Source organism: Schistocerca gregaria, chromosome 4, assembly GCF_023897955.1.
Source record: "Schistocerca gregaria isolate iqSchGreg1 chromosome 4, iqSchGreg1.2, whole genome shotgun sequence".
NCBI lineage: Eukaryota > Metazoa > Arthropoda > Insecta > Orthoptera > Acrididae > Schistocerca > Schistocerca gregaria.
The window spans coordinates 682,154,883-682,172,511 of NC_064923.1; positions in this window are offsets into that span (position 1 = coordinate 682,154,883).

Sequence of the window (17,629 nt, forward strand, 5' to 3'; positions counted from 1 at the left end):
TCGGCGGTACGTCCACCTGGCCTCCCACATGTCCACTATACACCCTCGCTCAAAGTCCGTCAACTGCACATACGGTTCACGTCCACGCTGTCGCGGCATGCTACCAGTGTTAAAGACTGCGATGGAGCTCCGTATGCCACGGCAAACTGGCTGACACTGACGGCGGCGGTGCACAAATGCTGTGCAGCTGGCGCCATTCGACGGCCAACACCGCGGTTCCTGGTGTGTCCGCTGTGCCGTGCGTGTGATCATTGCTTGTACAGCCCTCTCGCAGTGTCCGGAGCAAGTATGGTGGGTCTAACACACCGGTGTCAATGTGTTCTTTTTTCTATTTCCAGGAGTGTATTTGTATGTCAAATTAGGCAAATGTGGCAACATCTATGATTTTGACATGTTGCAAATTCTGCGCTGTTATTATTGAATATCTATGCTTCTTTGAAAAGTTTGAAGAGCATTTTGTTGAGTCTGAATGTTATGCTGTTCCTATAGTTCACTATAGGCCTAACGAGGGTCCTATTTTTGTCAAAACCACGTTCTGAAATAGTGTTTTGTTTCTCCACTAGACAGTGCCGTAAGTTCCGCCAAATATCGTAACATAACACAAACATATCTCAAATTAAAAAATGTATGTCCACCTGATGATGGTGATTTAAACCTTTGAAACGACTCGTGGAGAGAAATAAACTATGACTGGTAACATCAAACTTGTTGTTTCATTCGATATCGTAAAATACATATAAAATGTTTCCTGCAAAACGCTGCACAAAGAGAGCTGTAGTTTGCTCTGCCTTCAAACGCCACAGGAAAAACATTTCTTAAATAGACTCTGGAATTCGAAGCACTCTCCTGCATGTGAGAAACCCGCCAAGAAGCACTGTTGTACTTCGAAAAAGCACCCACAGTATTAATAATACAGTGTCCCGCCACTACCTTGCGTGCGTTCTTTTGTGAATAAAACGGGACCTGCTGCTGACGGCTACTGAATGAGGCCCGGCTGGAAGTCGGGTTCGTGGCCGTTGTAACGACAAATATCACGCCACCGTGTCCAGTGCAAAGACCTACTGGACACAGTGGAGACATGGCTGGAGTCTCGGTCTGGCACACAGTTATAATCTGCCAGGAAGTTTCATATAAGTGCACACTCCACTGAAGAGTGAAAATTTCATTATGGAAACATCCTCTGCGCTGTGGCTAAGCCATGTCGCCAGAGTATCCTTTCTTCCAGGAGTGCTAGTTCTGTAAGGTTCGCATGAGAGCTGTGAAGTTTGGAAGGTAAGAGACGAGGTACTGGCAGAAATGAAGGTGTGAGGACGGGTCGTCAATCGTGCTTGGGTAACTCAGTCGATAGAGCACTTGCTTGCTAAATGCTATGTCCCAAGTTCGAGTCTCGGTCCGGGGCACAGTTTTCTTCAACCTGGGAGTTTCAACCTGTAAATAGTTTGAATTAGTTGTAAGGTATCAGGCAAATCCAACACCTTCCATGAAAACCCTGACATGATAGCAAATCCGGCAGTATGTCACATAGCCTCAAATAAATCCTGACATTAAATTAACCAAAGTAATACGATCAACGAGTGAGCAAATGGAATACCACAGACTAACACAAGAACACCTAAATGCATGTCATACCTTTCCACCGTGAAACAGACGCAGTTCCGAGGGGAGAAACGAGAACAGAAGCCGAGAGCAAAATCGCGTAGGCTAGGAGGCCCTACGATAAGGGGCAGACACCCACGTCGCTAGCCGACCGCCAAAACCACCCCACAACCCATGTTAAAAGATAGAGCCCTCCAGAAGAACACTATAGATCTTACGATAACACTATAAGGGCCACACCAGCTGCAAGTTTTAGCTTGAGACTTTTGCGTCTCTTTTACGTTGCAAACGTTAAAAACATTGCCCCACCACGAAAAGTATAACGTTTCTCATTGGATACAGAGAATTTTTGTAGGCGGAGGTTAAGGTTAACATTAAGACCCTGATTGGTCAGTTGAAAACACTGCCGGATAGCTTTTCTAAAACCAACGTCGGTAAATTGTTGTAAGGAGAAGTTAGGAGAGAGTTGCTTCCGAGACAGCAAGCTGCGTGGAGCTGTGCCGCCCGCCGCCCCCTGACGCTGCCTAACCAACGAGAAGGTAATGCCGCGATGCCGCATAACAGGGCATAAAGCTTCACCCAGAACTGCAGAAGCCTCATCTGTTACATCCCCTTTTTACGTAATACTAGTGTCGATCGTCAATTAAATCCCATGGTATTCACATTTGCTAATTGAAGTAAAAATCTGAAACGCCATGATTTTTCTGTTGTATAATTACTGAGAAGCCACATCAGCCACTGTCATTTACTACAAGTTAGATAAGTAATTAAAGATAATTTAAGGTCACTGTAGACCATTTTGATAGTTTTCACTTTTAAGAAACTTAACTTACATCTAGATTATAGATGTGATGTGGCATAGCTCATCCTTCGATCCATTGTAGAACTTGGAAACGCATTTTGGGAATATTCGTTCACATTTTTGTTGATCGCAGTTGGTTTTTATCATCCTGTATTAAAATATTTCCTTTAATCAATAGTGCAATTTATAAACAATGTTTTGTGAGTAGAATAAAATTTCCAATGGTAAACTTAACTGCTTTTTCGACGTTATTTTACCAGCTAACTAAAAATAGGAAAGCCTTGAACCCCTTCCACTAAATTTAGTTAGTATTAAGATCCTTTTACAGGGAGTGCAGTGGAGCTGACGCTGAAACCAATAAGTATTTGATTATATCATCGCTAGTCTCACTGAACTCTTCTGAACACCGTTGCATGTGTGGTCTGGCGTCTCCTTACCAGTAACAGGTCCCAGGCTCAAACTAGTCAATTCCCTAAAAAACATCCTCAGAGCGTTGTTGCGCGAAAGTGGTAGGGAGACACGACTTAGAACAAACAGACACCACGCAGAGTGTTAGATAGTCTATTGTTGAGATAGGTGTTTGTTGCAATGTTACCTTCGATTCGGATTTTACTAACAGGGAGTATATCCACCAACTGATCACACCTGTAGAATTTATTAGATTACTTCTTCCAACCCTGTCCTTTTCTGAAGCCCAGTAGCTCTCCCATTAAACCTTTTTGATTAAAGACAACCGTTGCATTTGGCGTCTTTATTTCAGATTTAAGTGTATTGATGTTTGCACATAGCACAATCCGTTTCCCAGTTTGTTTTAAAGCTTCGTTTAAATCATCTACATCGTGTGCACGAAGTTCTGTTTCCACAATTTCTTTTTAGTTAGTCTCTATGATATTTGGGATGCTATTGTATGTCCTGAGTCCACTCAGCTCAGTACTCCACCGTCCGTCGGTAAAATCATTTGGCGGGAAGTAATTCGAGCGTAATAATGACGATCGTTCATTTAAAGTTAGAATATGCGTTATTGTATCTGAAACCCAAATGATGAGTGGATGCTTAGTGTACTTCCTTACGTATGCTTCTTCGTAAAAGTTAGGATACGTGTAGCAAAATCCTATGACTAATATTACCAGCAAATGGAACCTTCTCCCAGACCTTGAAATGAGACGCTGTAACACATTCAGAGTTTCTGAAAATCTGGTCCGTACCCGATCTGCTTCATGCCCTTCGAAGAGCCTGTTCTCAACAACACATCCAAAATGGTGCCTTTCTTGCTTTACATTGTAGACGTTAGGTGAAACTACACATATTTCACAAGGAAACTGAGACAGATTTCCGTTTTTCATCAGTTGCCTTTAGCAGCTCCGTCTTCATTTTTCTAGAACTTGTAGTCGCTCAGATTTCTTTGCCATCGCGCTTAAAAAATTTGCAGTGTCTGTACACAAAAACAAAAACACGAATAAATTTTGAAGAAAAATTCGGCGATTTCGACACGGAGTTCAGCGAATTAGAAATAGAACGAAGAGTTTTCAGAACAGGAGAACCGGAATAGCAGCAGTAGCAATGATTGTTTACATTGTCAGAAAAAAAAAGAAAATAAGCGGTATATTTGCACAAAGTGAAATGTTTTCGTGGCAAACGGTTTTCTTTAGTGTTGAAAGAAAAAGAACGTAATGTTATGTCGGGATCTGATTAATGTTTAGTGTTAACCGATTTTTTTTTGTTCAGGATTTTCGTGTTGTACGTTCTTGTAATGTTAATATATCTACAACTCCTCCAATAAATCCATATTATGCCTTTTTATTTATTCAGTAGAGTACTTTCACATTTGCTCCACTTTTCCAAATAGGTGTCTTGTATTATGTATGTTTGTGGCTACAGCATCACATACAAAATACGGGACACTCATCTGTAAAAATATGAAGATAAAATATTGAAATAAAAACTTGAACGGGTGTGAGTGAATTTCTTCAGATGCTTCGAGAGTAGACTATAATAAAAATAGTAACACACAGAAGTAAGCACCATTGCAACTAGACATAAGCAAATTATGATCCAGATTGTTAAGATAAATACCCTCTGTACGAAAGTATATCGTTCTATGTGGAAGACCTGTTGCATTATCTCTCTTCACTAAATATAATAAACATCTTTGTAACTGTTTGTTTATCCAAGTTTGTTATTCTCGATGTATACTGTGCACAGAAAATTATACGCAATGTTAAACATGTATAAATGGAACACAAGAAAATTTCAAGTACGAGTTCTTTGTCAATAACTATATACAAAAGTCGATAAGCAACTAACAATTGCACGTTTTCATATATTTCAGCAAAGGCAACAGAACAATGCAGAACCTCACACATTAAAAATATCACGAGAAAATGGCAAAGTATACAGAGGAAAACGCATTTGATAATGGGAATCATTTCCAGAAACGTGCCGTGTGGAATATAAATGACAGAAAATCGTGACTGGTAGCAGAAGTGATTTACAAGGGTCACTCCAAAAGAAATGCACACTATTTTTGTAAATATACAGTTTTCATTCTGCATGTGTGAAAGTTTTACAGTGTGTAGTACATTCTTCCCGCTTGTTTTCAAACTTCGTTCAACCTGTTTCCGTGAGTGGCGCCGTCACAGTATGTCCTCAACATGGCTGCTACACTTGACGTTCGTCAGAAGCAACGTGCTGTCATAGAATTCCTGTACTGTGAAAACGAGACAGTGGGAAACACCCACCAGAGGTTGAAAAAGATGTATGGAGATGCTGCTGTCGATCGCAGTACAGTTAGTCGGTAGGCAAGCAGGTTACGTGATGAAAGCGGGCACGGCAATATTGAAGATTGTCCTCGCAACGGCAGGCCTCGTACTGCACACACTCCAGACAACGTGCAGAGAGTTAACGAATTGGTGACTGCTGACAGAAACATCATGGTGAACGAATTGTCATACTACGTTGTGATAGGGGAAGGAAGTGAATACTGAAAGTGTTGGCGTTAAAAAAGGTTTGTCCCAGGTGGGTTCCCAGGATGTCGGCAGTGGCTCACAAAGAAACAAAAAAAAAACGGTATGCAGCGAACTTTTGGAACAGTACGAGAATGGTGGAGATGAATTTCTTGGAAGAATTGTGACAGATAATGAAACATGGCTCCATCATTTTTCACAAAAGACGAAGAGGCCATCAATGGAGTGGCAACGTGCATATTCACCCAAGGCATAAAAATTCAATACTACACCTTCTGCTGGAAAAGTTATGGCTGCGATGTTATTCGATTCCGAAGGACTCTTGCTTGTGGACATCATGCCAAGTCGAATTACGTAAAGTTCTGATGCATATATGACGACACTGAAGAAACTTCAAACTCGACTGAGTCGTGTTCGACCACATCGGAAAAAGCAGGATGTTTTGCTGTTGCACGACAATGCACGGCCACATGTCAGACAAGAAACCATGGAAGCGATCACAAAAGTTGGATGGACAACACTGAAACACTTGCCTTACAATCCAGACCTGGCTCCATGTGACTATCATGTCTTTGGGAAACTGAAAGACTCTCTATGTGGAACAAGGTTTGAAGATGATGACTCCCTTGTGCACTCTGCCAAACAGTGGCTACAACAGGTTGGTCCAGAATTTTACCGTGCGGGTACACAGGCGCTGGTTCCAAGATGGCGTAAGGCAGTTGAGAGGGATGGAAATTATGTGGAGAAATGAAAATATTGTTCCTAAAGTATGTATCTACACACTGTAAAACTTTGAAACGTGCAGAATAAAAGATGGATTTTTGAAAAAAATAGTGTGCATTTCTTTTGGAGTGACCCTCGTATAAGCAAACCTATTTGTGTCAGAAACTGATATTTTTTTGCATGGAGAAAAGTAACCACACTGAAAATCTGACGATGTCTGGAGCCCAATGGACTGTGCGAAAGGCGAACATGTTGGAGCTTCCCTCCATGCGGCAGCGGGAATGGGCCCGCTGACAGAAATTGCCCCCACGGACAATCGTAGCGACTGAAGTAGCGCTACGTCGTCTTTTCAGACGAGTCATCTCTACAGTGCTACGATGGCTTTATCCTTCAGTGGGAGTTCCGAGGAGTACGAACGATGCCAAATTACATTCGTCATCGTCATTTGGTACTGAGTGATATTGTTTACAGAACTACGATGCTCCTGGATTAGATAGCAGTGAATTTGGAGCGCAAATGTTAGATCTACAACATGGCTACGTCTGTGGCCTATCTTCGATGCCTCCATGACGTTATGTTTCAGCAAGATAACGCAAGATCACACGTTGCCAAGGCTGCCCTGGCCAAATCCCTCACTCATTGGATGAACCAGGCGCTTCCTGCTGAGGCCGGTTCGCAGCTACGTTCACTGAGCTGTCGTTGAGGAGACACGGTTTGTAGCCCTTGTTTCATCTGGGTTATCAGATGCTCAATAGTTGCACTTCTACCCCATCACACGCATCTCCGCAGCCTTCGTTCACACCTGTCATCTATGGCCGGTGGTGCATCGCAGTTGCCTCGGTGCCGGCTTTGAATAGCGCCATTTTGTCATGCCGTGGAGGCGCACGAACAGTTTGAAACCGTGGCCGTTTCGGAAATGCTTCCACGTTTGGCCCGAAGGCCAAAGAAAATGCCGTTATCGACGTCAGATAAATCGCTCCGTTTCCGCATCACGACAACAACCGCACTGTTTTCCACGCTCACTCTCGCTCTAAAACTCTGGCTATATACGCCAGGTGTGTGGGCAGCTTAAACAGCCCACACACCTGGCGTATATAGCCAGAGTTTTAGAGCGAGAGTGAGCGTGGAAAACAGTGCGGTTGTTGTCGTGATGCGGAAACGGAGCGATTTATCTGACGTCGATAACGGCATTTTCTTTGGCCTTCGGGCCAAACGTGGAAGCATTTCCGAAACGGCCACGGTTTCAAACTGTTCGTGCGCCTCCACGGCATGACAAAATGGCGCTATTCAAAGCCGGCACCGAGGCAACTGCGATGCACCACCGGCCATAGATGACAGGTGTGAACGAAGGCTGCGGAGATGCGTGTGATGGGGTAGAAGTGCAACTATTGAGCATCTGATAACCCAGATGAAACAAGGGCTACAAACCGTGTCTCCTCAACGACAGCTCAGTGAACGTAGCTGCGAACCGGCCTCAGCAGGAAGCGCCTGGTTCATCCACCCATACTGACTGCTGTTCATTGGCGATGAAGGCTGGAATTTGCAGGTCAATACTGAGCCGTGTTGGGCTCATGCATGCGTTGCTTTAAACCTTGAATTCTATTCTTTGTTTGGTTTCCCGCAGGTATTACGATTATGCTGTTGTTGGCTCTCTCCATGAGAGGAAGCAGCGATGTGTATCGATATTCGCACCATGTACTATCTTTGGTCTGGTGCTTATAGTTTCCAGCTGTGCTGCGTGCGAGGAGTCGGTTGGTTGTCGTGGAGCAGCCACGGGATGAAGTTTGGTTGGGTGTGCTGGCGGTCTGTATGCAGTGTCTGAGCGTGTGAGGCTGTTCCCATTGCTATGAAGTTCATGGCTCACAGACCCTGGACACGAACGTTGACTTTGGATTTAATTTACCAGCAAGTCAAGACTGTTCACATTGTGCCATTTGGTTCTCGTTGTTGGCTGTTGAGACATTCCAGCCAGTAACAACGTGTGTGTTCGAGTTGGCGAAGGTTTATCCACAGTCTTCTGGACTCTAACTGTATTTGGTATTTGCAATTGAAATGCACCAGCGGAATTTTCTGCCTTGTTGCTGTTAACGGTCCTTACCTGCCATGGCCGTTGACGTAAATTTACGCAGTGTCCTTTCCTCACCGTGTTGTCGCTGTCCAGCACGGTGTGTAGTTCGACAGCTTATTGTATGCTTGGTTGTGGGCGTCCATGCCTTTTTACCTTTGTATTGAATTCCCGGTTGTGTGCTGGTCGAGTGGAGCACAAGTTACCTTGTCGGTGGGTCCACTGAATGTTGGTTGGTTGGTTTGTCATCGGATCACGAATGGTTGGGCCAACTTCCTGTCTCACGTAAGTGAACGTTAGTGCTGGCCGACCCCCAAACTTTTGAGCGCCGTTAGCTGCACTGTCTTTTCTTATTTTCTGTTGTGTGTATTTATATGGCTCATAGCCGATGGGTTTGAATTAAATTTGAATTTTTTTAGTGGTGTTTTAAGTCATGGGCCTGCAGCCATTTTTAAATTAATTATCTTTGTCTTTCGAGCATCAGACTGTTTGGGGCCTTCAGTGTAATTGAAGATAAGTGCTTCTAACTTGTGTTTTTTTTTAAATTTAACTTTACCTTGAGTCTTAAATCATCGGCCTTCATCCGTCTTTAAATTAAGATTGTTGGTTTTCAAGTGTTAGATTTTTGGGCCTTCAGTCAAATTATAGAACTTGCTTAACGTGTGGCCTTCTCCCTTCTAAATATTCTTTTTGGCGTCTAAATTTTGAGTTTACGGCTTTTAGCCTTTTTTTAAATTAAAGTTGTTGTGCCCTTAAGGTATAAGGTAGTGCGGCGTGTTCAGCCGGTAACTAAGTTCAGGAATTTATACTGTAATGTTTGGTCAAATAAATAAAGTTATATGTGTTCCAGTATAAATGACAGCCGCTCATTTTGGCCCCTTTCTGCAGCTCCAACTACCTGTCCTGTCCTGCGGGTTTAGCAGGCCGTTTCAAATACCGCAACTGGACGTCCATTGACAGGCGACAAACGACAGGCGACCTCTTCAGATCACTTTTATGCTCCATCGGGCAGATGAACATTGGCTGGTACAGCCCAAAACCTATTATTGGGAGGGTCCAGGACAGAGAAGGAAGCATTATGATCTGCGGGACTTTTCTGTGGCATTTTCTAGGAGATTCGTCACTCTGAAAGGCACAGTGATCAACACAAATATGAATCTTTTTTTGGGAACTATGTCCACCCCAACATGCAGTTAGTTTTTCCTCAGCTTGATGGCATCTACCAGAAGGACAATGCAACATGCCATACAGCTTGTAAATAGTGGAACAACAGGGCTACGAGCACACTTTCTATATCAAATTAATATCGCAAATTAATTAATTTATCAGTTAATTACGCCCACCCTCTAATGACATTATGGGTTTTATCCAACTGGCCTGTTAAGTCACTAACGTGAAGAACAAGAAGAATCATGAACTGTCGTCAGCAGCAGTTGATCTCATGCAGCACACCCCAGCAGCAGAATAGGAAGAATCATAAAAGTATATACACTCCTGGAAATTGAAATAAGAACACCGTGAATTCATTGTCTCAGGAAGGGGAAACTTTATTGACACATTCCTGGGGTCAGATACATCACATGATCACACTGACAGAACCACAGGCACATAGACACAGGCAACAGAGCATGCACAATGTCGGCACTAGTACAGTGTATATCCACCTTTCGCAGCAATGCAGGCTGCTATTCTCCCATGGAGACGATCGTAGAGATGCTGGATGTAGTCCTATGGAACGGCTTGCCATGCCATTTCCACCTGGCGCCTCAGTTGGACCAGCGTTCGTGCTGGACGTGCAGACCGCGTGAGACGCCGCTTCATCCAGTCCCAAACATGCTCAATGGGGGACAGATCCGGAGATCTTGCTGGCCAGGGTAGTTGACTTACACCTTCTAGAACACGTTGGGTGGCACGGGATACATGCGGACGTGCATTGTCCTGTTGGAACAGCAAGTTCCCTTGCCGGTCTAGGAATGGTAGAACGATGGGTTCGATGACGGTTTGGATGTACCGTGCACTATTCAGTGTCCCCTCGACAATCACCAGAGGTGTACGGCCAGTGTAGGAGATCGCTCCCCACACCATGATGCCGGGTGTTGGCCCTGTGTGCCTCGGTCATATGCAGTCCTGATTGTGGCGCTCACCTGCACGGCGCCAAACACGCATACGACTATCATTGGCACCAAGGCAGAAGCGACTCTCATCGCTGAAGACGACACGTCTCCATTCGTCCCTCCATTCACGCCTGTCGCGACACCACTGGAGGCGGGCTGCACGATGTTGGGGCGTGAGCGGAAGACGGCCTAACGGTGTGTGGGACCGTAGCCCAGCTTCATGGAGACGGTTGCGAATGGTCCTCGCCGATACCCCAGGAGCAACAGTGTCCCTGATTTGCTGGGAAGTGGCGGTGCGGTCCCCTACGGCACTGCGTAGGATCCTACAGTCTTGGCGTGCATCCGTGTGTTGCTGCTGTCCGGGCCCAGGTCGACGGGCACGTGCACCTCCCGCCGACCACTGGCGACAACATCGATGTACTGTGGAGACCTCACGCCCCACGTGTTGAGCAATTCGGCGGTACGTCCACCCGGCCTCCCGCATGCCCACTATACGCCCACGCTCAAAGTCCGTCAACTGCACATACGGTTCACGTCCACGCTATCACGGCATGCTACCAGTGTTGAAGACTGCGATGGAGCTCCGTATGCCACGGCAAACTGGCTGACACTGACGGCGGCGGTGCACAAATGCTGCGCAGCTAGCGCCATTCGACGGCCAACACCGCGGTTCCTGGTGTGTCCGCTGTGCCGTGCGTGTGATCATTGCTTGTACAGCCCTCTCGCAGTGTCCGGAGCAAGTATGGTGGGTCTGACACACCGGTGTCAATGTGTTCTTTTTTCCATTTCCAGGAGTGTATATAGCTTCACTGTACTTACATTTTTTCCTTTGTTCAACTCAATTTTCTATGTCTGTATTGATGGTTAATGCTTCTTGTTTGTTCAGGGGTGACCACTGATGTGTCCAGACCAGCAGCAACGACCGCCGCCTTGTCGGGACCTCAGACATGTCAGGACAACCATTGGCAGCAGCACCATAGATGGGATCCTGTTGCGCACCTGGTTAGCACGCTGGAGCTGGACAGTGATGTGCTGTTGTCTGTTCCACTCAGTGACGAATACACCCAGCCTGTCCCTGACTTGCAGAAGTGTGCAAGTGGCCTTACCCTACACGGTGGAGGTCAGTAGTAATTGCCAACGTACGAGCCATATCAGAAGATTGCGATGCCACTGCAAGAAGAACGAGGTGTAGATATTGTAAGTGAGAAGCTGCTGCTATAATACTTTTCGCTTCAACATGCAGTTTAAAATGGTTAATTATCAGTATACTACAGTAGCAGCTGTGGAAGGTGAAGACTTGTGTGTGTTGTTATAAATTGAAAATTTACCTAACAATGTAAAAGTGCTCACTACTAAGCATGCATGAGATGCAATGGAACGTGCTGAGGCGTATATCAATCAGCAGATGACTACAGAGTATTGTCCAACTATTTCCCCACCATACATTAACTGTGCTACCCGTACTCTCTCAATTACGTATGTTTGCAGATGGCGATATTCAGCCCCCAAATAATTGTTAAAATTTATGGTGAAGCCTTCACCTGTCATTTATTTTGCACATATCTCAATGATATCAGAGTCTGCTAACTCAACACTCCTTGTGAAACCAGGGAACACATTCGTTTATCTGCAGCACTGTACCATTAGAAACTTATTCGGTCTAGATATAGCATTATCCTGTGTGTTTGAAAGACTGAACAGATGGCTGTTAAAACTGGGTATGAAGATGTTGTAAAGTATCTCCGAATGAACAGTGTGCAATATAATGATTTAAACCAGCGTATCAAACAGTGTCGAAAGAAACTAAAGGACAACCATTAACTTTGAGAGAAATTCAACCTGAATTCGAGGTGCACAAGGAAGCTTTGTTTTGTAGCTTCTGTACAGGAATGGGGTGTTGTGACCGTAGAAAATTTTAATTTTTATTCTTACTTTTGTGACCATAATAAGAGTCCAGGCTCCGACATTAAGAAATAGTCCACCAGGACGTAGGGACAAGATAAGCGACACAGGCTACAAAGTATGGCTTGTTGATCAAATAACTTAGTATTTGACTTCCTGCCAGAGGAAGCAGCATGAACCAAACTTGCGCAATGGAAGACGCAAACACCAGGGCGATAATAAAGAGAAAGTGTCAGTCACGTGCGCAAAAGACTAGCGTGGAAACCAAATTAAGTTGCGTGAAGCTAGAAACGAAAGTCGCGTGTGGAACCGAAGGCATTCTGGCGCAGGCCGGCCAATTAGAGACGAGAGTGTCGTGTGGAACCATAGGCATACTTGTGCAATCCGATCACTTAGAAATGAAAGGGTCGTGTGAAACAAATTAACTCGTCTACACCCAAGTACATGAGAAACGAAATAAAAGGCCAGGCAGCGTGATAGCTAGAATCAGAAATTCAGATGCACATTCAGAGCCAGTGCCGGCAGTTTGGAGATTCCACAGCGAGACGCCAGCGGGGCCGAGTAGGTCCATAGCAGCCGATACAGCCGATAAAGACTTCAACTACGAGAAGACGGTGATAGACTCTGGTGGACACTCAAGAACTGTAGGTCAAGTAGGATTTTTAGAGTTTCTTTGGAACAGTGTTGAACAGAGGCTGTCAGTCTTTCTCTCAATTACTTAGAGATATGTCAGTGCTAACAAAGAATAAGTGATTGCTTTGTACTTGTTTCTTATATGCACCGGCAATTAGCTTTGAAGCATTAAGTCCCAATAAATAGACTGAATCGTACTTAGGGATTTATGGTCCAACACCTCACATAATTACCTGTATATGTGAGAATAAATTTGATAGAAACTAACCAATATTTTCTGACTATTGCAGTTCTGTAACCTATTTTCAGGAAACTTATTTGCTTCAAACCAAGGTGATTTTCTCCCTCTCATCTCCGATATAAAGGCTGACAGCAATTTAGAACTAACCCATTGTCGTTAGCGCTCCGATTGTGCTACGCAGTTCGCACTTACTTCATTCTGGTATAGTGAGGCTGTGCCGGGACGCGACAGGAGGTGAAGAAAGAACCTATTGATTTTTCAGATATGTTGCATCTAGTGCATGATTTTTAATTTGATATAAAGTCTCTCTATTTTTTTAAGAATAAATTCACAAGGGGACGGCTCAACGTGTTGGTCTATGGAAGGGAATGAAAATTTAAATGATCAAACTTCCTATCATCAAATTCATGACCTGACTTAGAAAAATGTAAATGCAATTCTGCATTGACATGTACGGTGAGCGTACATGATTCCGTTTGCTATCTTAACGCTTTCTCACATAAAACCAAAAATTATGAAGTAGTGCAATGTACACTGAACTTAGCCTGAAACATAGTCCTTTGCTAGGGTGATCTTGATGGAACGAGCCTCAAAAACCTGAAGACACATGTAGAGAAGCTAGAACTAAGCGAGCTGCTGGGAAAATAAACGCTGACTGTAAAAGCAGGTCGTATGAATAAACACGTTATCTGAGGGCAAATGATCGTAGGAGAACCTCGACTGCAAATTAATTGCGACGTGCGCAAATACATGAACATTGTACTCCGAATAGTTATGTTTCGACTATCAGTCTAACAGTGGTAAGGAAAAGTAATTTCCGAGAGATTGCGTTGAAGGTAATGATTATTTCAACTCAAGACACCACGCATAGTCCGAGGAAGAATACGATTGTTCACACATGAACCACGTGACATTCAGTGCTACCACATAATAAAGAATTTACCCACAAATTGTTCAGGAACTGCACGAATGTATCAAGAATATTTAAATGATCGAGAATGTGATTTATTTAGCTGCCCTACGATTCGGATGTACTATTGAGAGACCGATATCTGGCCCACGCAAATCGAGATGAGTATTTCACAACATGAAGCGTGCTGAATGGTGCCACTTGTAACAGCTCTTCACAAAGCTGAAACCCTTATATGGAATTAATGCGCTAAACTGCGCAGTGCCGCAGTTTATCCCACAGTAACTAGTAGCTTGTTAACGTGTGATGAAAAATGCAGTTTCATGATACGTTTGCACACCAGTGTCCTCCCCTCAGGCGGTGCGAGCACAGTGCTGCACACACAGAGCAGTGAGTGCAGTGTGGAACAGGGAACACAAGCAGGAGTATCTCGTCTCCCTTTGTGCTATTTGAACGCTGTCCATGCGTTACCGGCATTAAGCCGCGCTTAATTGGTCGACAGGCAATGGCCTTGTCGCAGTAGTAACAAGGGTTTCCATCAGATCGCCGAATTCAAGCGCTGTCGGTCTGTATTAGTACTAGGATGGGTGACCCTCCGGTCTGCCGAGTGCTGTTGCCAAGGGGGGAGCACTCAGCACTTCTGAGGCCAGCTGAGAAGCTACTTGACTGACAAGTAGCGGCTCCGGTCTCGTAAACTGACATACGGCCGAGAGAGCGGTGTGCTTACTACATGCCGCGCCATATCCTCATCCAGGGATGCATGTTGGCTGAGGAGGACACGGTGGCCGGTCGGAACCGTTAGGCCTTCATGGCTCGCCCGGGCGGACTTTAGATTTTTCTTTCCATGGCTGGCCAAGGACTTTTCCCACTTCAGACGTCGATTACTGGGCCCAGAAAATGCTAGCAATGTGTTCACGACTTAGAAAATGCGGAAAAGAGTAAGGACTGAATGTTGTAATTTGTGACTAGTAAATTTCAGTTCTAATTACAAAATTGAAAAAAAACTTAAATACTGACAAAAGAATGATGAAGAAGTGTCCCTGAGAACACATCATACTACATTGCAGACATTTTGCACAGGAGGGTCTAGACCTATCTGTACTCGACGATCTAAGGCAGGTAATAAGGGACTCTGACAAATGGGATGGACGGAACGGTGTTACTGATATCATTAGACAAACACAACATGAAGTATAAGCGCTAATTAGACTTCGCATTAGACACAGAAACCGCAGAGAAAACACAAAGGAAAATGAAGCATCGGAGAACACTTGCAAGGAAACAGATACAAACCCAGACAATGAAACAAACATAATTGGTTTTCAGTGTGCGAGTGATAGACGCCATATGCACAGGACACAGTATGCAACTACGTGAAAACTAAGATCTAGGAAATAGTGAAATACATTAAAAGTAGAGTAGCTTCACATACAGTAACCTTCCGCATGAAATAGGATTTGTATTGTATCAAGTCTAGATTACTTCTGGAGGACATCCAGTAGATACTACTACACACACACATACACACAAATATCAGTAATTTTGCTGTATTCTGTCCCCTAAAAGCTCTTCAGTTCAGTCCCCAAGCTGCAATCATATTCCGTACACTCTTATTTTGTTCGGTTTAGTGACAGTGGGAAACTATGTCGAATGCTTTATACTCCAGGCAGATTTTGTTTTTGCCAGAACAGTTGTAGGATAATTTTTATTTTTTCAATTTTTGGAAGTTTTTTGCTTATAACTTGGAAACTATGAACTTTTCGTAAATAACCTTCGAATTCGAATTGAAGGTACGTATATTTCTCACAAATTTCACCGTTTAGTTTTCGTTTCCCACTAACCAGGGAGCTCAAGTGAGAGTTCAAAACTGGATTAGTTCGGCTGTTTCCACAAAAACCCTCGTTCTCCATTCCAAAACTGTAATTTATTATTAAAGGCTGTCAGTGAATTCCTCCCAGTTCTCTGCACATGCCTTATTTGAACTGTATACGTGAAGATACTGGTCATTTTTTCAAAAATTACGTAATCTTCAAGTTATTTAATTAGGTCCGAAAGTTTTTAAATTTTATTTGACTTCCTATGTTGCTGGGGTGGTCTCTCTTCATATATGTATATGAAGGTCTTAAAGTCAAGCGCTCTTAGCTTTCAGAAAAATGTTTTTTCTGACAGCTAAGATCGCTTGACTTTAAGACCTATATTCCAATTATACCGCCCCCCCCCCCCCCCCCCCACGAACCATGGACCTTGCCGTTGGTGGGGAGGCTTGCGTGCCTCAGCGATACAGATGCAGATGGCCGTACCGTAGGTGCAACCACAACGGAGGGGTATCTGTTGAGAGGCCAGACAAACGTGTGGTTCCTGAAGAGGGGCAGCAGCCTTTTCAGTAGTTGCAGGGGCAACAGTCTGGATGATTGACTGATCTGGCCTTGCAACATTAACCAAAACGGCGTTGCTGTGCTGGTACTGCGAACGGCTGAAAGCAAGGGGAAACGACAGCCGTAATTTTTCCCGAGGACATGCAGCTTTACTGTATGATTAAATGATGATGGCATCCTCTTGGGTAAAATATTCCGGAGGTAAAATAGTCCCCCATTCGGATCTCCGGGCGGGGACTACTCAGGAGGATGTCGTTATCAGGAGAAAGAAAACTGGCGTTCTACGGATCGGAGCGTGGAATGTCAGATCCCTTAATCGGGCAGGTAGGTTAGAAAATTTAAAAAGGGAAATGGATAGGTTAAAGTTAGATATAGTGGGAATTAGTGAAGTTCGGTGGCAGGAGGAACAAGACTTCTGGTCAGGTGATTACAGGGTTATAAACACAAAATCAAATAGGGGTAATGCAGGAGTAGGTTTAATAATGAATAGGAAAATAGGAATGCGGGTAAGCTACTACAAACAGCATAGTGAACGCATTATTGTGGCCAAGATAGATACTAAGCCCACACCTACTACAGTAGTACAAGTTTATATGCCAACTAGCTCTGCAGATGACGAAGAAATTGAAGAAATGTACGATGAAATAAAAAAAATTCTTCAGATAGTGAAGGGAGACGAAAATTTAATAGTAATGGGTGACTGGAATTCGAGTGTAGGAAAAGGGAGAGAAAGAAACATAGTAGGTGAATATGGATTGGGGCTAAGAAATGAAAGAGGAAGCCGCCTAGTAGAATTTTGTACAGAGCACAACTTAGTCATAGGTAACACTTGGTTTAAGAATCATGAAAGAAGGTTGTATACGTGGAAGAACCCTGGAGATACTAAAAGGTATCAGATAGATTATATAATGGTAAGACAGAGATTTAGGAACCAGGTTTTAAGTTGTAAGACATTTCCAGGGGCAGATGTGGACTCTGACCACAATCTATTGGTTATGACCTGTAGATTAAAACTGAAGAAACTGCAAAAATGTGGGAAATTAAGGAGATGGGACCTGGATAAACTGAAAGAACCAGAGGTTGTACAGAGTTTCAGGGAGAGCATAAGGGAACAATTGACAGGAATAGGGGAAAGAAATACAGTAGAAGAAGAATGGGTAGCTCTGAGGGATGAAGTAGTGAAGGCAGCAGAGGATAAAGTAGGTAAAAAGACGAGGGCTGCTAGAAATCCTTGGGTAACAGAAGAAATATTGAATTTAATTGATGAAAGGAGAAAATATAAAAATGCAGTAAATGAAGCAGGCA